The sequence below is a fragment of the Diceros bicornis genome, chromosome 13 (assembly GCF_020826845.1).
Source record: "Diceros bicornis minor isolate mBicDic1 chromosome 13, mDicBic1.mat.cur, whole genome shotgun sequence".
NCBI lineage: Eukaryota > Metazoa > Chordata > Mammalia > Perissodactyla > Rhinocerotidae > Diceros > Diceros bicornis.
In genome coordinates, this window is record NC_080752.1 from 54,943,590 (window position 1) to 54,946,935 (window position 3,346).

Below are 3,346 nucleotides of genomic sequence, written 5' to 3' on the forward strand. Positions count from 1 at the left end.
AGAGAAAATAGGGCACTACGTTAATTGTGTTCTAGCTGAATAGTATATGAGTGTTCATTCATCTTTTCTGTAGCATAGAGGTTTTTCAAAATAAAAAATTGAGAAATAAATTTTTTTTAAAGTATATGGCCAAGGCTTGACCTTTCATCATTATTCCCATTTCCGTTGGTCACCATTCCCTCTATTTCCCTTGGAGTTCTGATTGGCTGTATGTTAGCAATTATTTCCCTGTTCTCTAGAAGTGTATCAACATTTCTGTCATACTTTCTTTTTATAGAGCTCATGTCATTTTTGAGATATTACTTCACATCCATCACCTTTCAGCTCTTTCTGCTGGTCTGATCTGCTGTTTTCCCCAATTTTTGGTTTTTAATTCAATTGTTTTATATGTGCATATTGTGAGAAGAAGTTTGATTTGGTTATTTTCTCCTCGGCCTGATTACCTTTATGCTCTGTTTTTTCCTATACTTCCTATCCTATCCTTCTTTATATTGTATGTATAATGATTATTTTTATCTGTGATCTTGGAAGGTCTGATTCTAATTTAATAGCATAAAATTGGTCAAAATATCCCCTTATTGTTGTCTGTCTTTAGGATCTGTGATGTTGAATCCTCTTTTATTCCTAATATTGCCAGCTTCTATATGAACTCCTTTTTTAAAATGATCACTTTGTCTGGAAGTTTATAAATTATATCTGTCACTTCCAACAACCAACTTTTCCTTTCTCTTTTGGTGGGTTTTCTCTTTTAATTACTTCTGCTTTTATCTTCATTCCTTGCCTTTACCTTCTTTTTTTAGTTTCCTGGAGACAATTGTTTTTTCTGGTTTTCTAGTCATTTCAGGCTGGAAGAAAAAGTGTTGCTTCATCATATTTGAAAACAGAAGTGCCTCAGAAGGGTTTTCTTTATCTCTAATTTTCCACATTTTCTGATAGACAAGTTTAGTAGTTATTTTGAATGATTTTTTTCTATCTCCAACCTACACCATATCCTTCAGTAAGTCTTAGTAGTTATTGGAAACAGCGGGATGGTCACCAAAGTCCAGCATAGACCTTCAGGCCTCATTGAGGCAAGAAAGCTGATTCACTGGAGATCAAGCCGGCCATCAGGGACCAGATTGTCCACGAGCTGCAGATGCTGCACGAGTGTAACTCCCTGTACATCATGGGTTTCTCCAGGGCTCTCTGGACCAGGCGTTGAAGGAAGCCAAGAGAATTCCAAGAGTCTGGGGAAGTCAGCATCGCGATTCTCTGAGGCTTGGTGTATCTCCAAGAAAAGCACCCCGACTGTGCACCAAGATGTGAAATCTTCTAACATCCCCGCCAACTGCAGAGGGGAGATGAAGCTGTGTGATTTTGGGGTGAGCAGGCAGCTGGACTCCATGGCCAACTCCTTTGTGGGAACTCGAGCCTACGTGTTTCCCAGCAGTTGCAGGGCACTGACTACCTGGTGAGTCGGACATCTGGAGCACGGGCTGGCCCTGGGAAGCTGGCCGTTGGAAGGTACCCCATTCCCTCCGGATGCCATCTCTGGCTGGGCCATGGTCAGTGGGGCAGAAGGAGAGCCTCCAGCATCTCCCCGAGGCCAAGGCCATCAGGATGCCCCACAGCGGTCACAGATGGCCAGCTGGCCAGCTCTGGCTAGCTTGGAACTGCTGGACGGTATTGTGAAGGAGCCGCTTCCCAAGCTGCCACCAGCACCTTCACTCAGGATCTCCAGGAATTTTGAATAAATGCCTAATTAACCCAGCAGAACCAGCAGATCTGAAGATGCTTGTGAACCAGCCTTTACCAAATGGTACAAATGGAAGAAGTGGATTTGTTGGCTGGTTGCGTAAAATGCTGCGGCTGAACCAGCCCAGCACACCCACGTGCACCTCCCTGTGAGGGGATGGGCTCCCCGCATCCCATCTGTCCCCTCCACTCCTCACCCCTTCCGGCCCAGGACAGACCAGCCTCTTCTCTCCCTCGGCCCCTGCACCCTCTCCCATGGCACCCTCCACGGAGACCAGCGCAGAGGTGGGAACATTGAATTTCCTCTTCTAGCTGTCCAGCCTGTGTGGCCCTCTGGTCTCTGGGAAAGGGGGACGCTGCTCCTGCTGTCTTCTCAGAACCTGCTCATTTAGGTTTAAAACAAAACAGGTAAAGAAAAAGCAAACAGTGCCCATAATAAAATATACATATAATATAGATTAAATATAAATTATTTTAAATATGGATTACAATGTAGATTTTAAGTGCATGCATTCTGTTCCATATCCTCTTCCAATATATGTTTCCCCTAATGACCATAATCTTTTATAAGATATCAGCTGCCAACTGTGATCTTGATTCCAACTCTCACCCTCCCTCACTTTTTTTAGACTTTACTCTCAGCATTATGATTTAAATGGTTAGTTTGGCTATTGTTTCCCTACTTCATAGTGTTCGCTCCCTCTATCCTGTTACCTACAGAAGAGAACCACACAGGGGCCGTGCACTCGCACTTGTGAGAGCAGTTCAGTCAGTCAGTCTGGACTTTGCTGTGGAGCTGACTGCTCTTTCAATATGTCTGTACAAGTCAACCAACAAGAGAAAAGAATGGGGCTACACACGTTCGTTTATCTTTGCAACAATGCTATGAGGAAATTAAACTACCATCTAGAAGATAGTTTTTTAAAAAAATGTGTTAGTTATGCAAACTTCAGATGTCTTAACTCCAAAAATTTCTCTTTAGAGGTGACCTTGCCAAAGTTTCTCCTTCAAAGCCTACGTGAAGTGTTGTTTCTTCTACTAAAATTCCCTGTGTAGTTTGCCCCATAAATTATTCCAGTTTTGATGGTTCAAGATGTGGACGGAGCAGTGATACAGCAACAGTCGACATGTCAGAACAATTTAAGACTTAGACATTTCCTCTAAAACATTGACTATTTTCTTTTTAACCCACAGAAATAAGCATGAGGTGCTGGGGGAATTTGTTGTGGCTTTATGTTTTATGAACAGAAAGAATGTATGCCAGTTGACATGGCGGACCAATTTAGAATGGCTTGTAGCTCTGTCTTTTCAAATAAGAGTTTAACTGGCAGTCTTTCCTTTATACCAAAGCTCTCCAGCTGCCACATTAAATCTCAGGTATAGCCCTGAAACATAGTGTTTCAGTTTTCTTCACTACTAGAAAATATAATTTTAAATGACAAAGTCTATGCAAATATAATTCTTGAAAATGTATTATTTCAGTTTTTGTCCGACTTTGTTGTATTATTGTTCTCATTTGTTGCTTTGTTTAGAGATTAAAATGAATATTTCTGTTCTGTCAGTCTCTGTGAGTGTAATTATCTACATAATCTCAGCCAAAGTAGCAGAGAAT

The 3,346-nt window shown here is 41.7% G+C and overlaps 1 pseudogene; it reads left to right on the forward strand.

Annotated features, from left to right (window-relative positions):
- The first annotated feature begins 1,013 nt into the window (after positions 1-1,013).
- Positions 1,014-3,142, forward strand: LOC131412365 (dual specificity mitogen-activated protein kinase kinase 2-like; annotated as a pseudogene).
- The last annotated feature ends 204 nt before the right edge of the window (positions 3,143-3,346 follow it).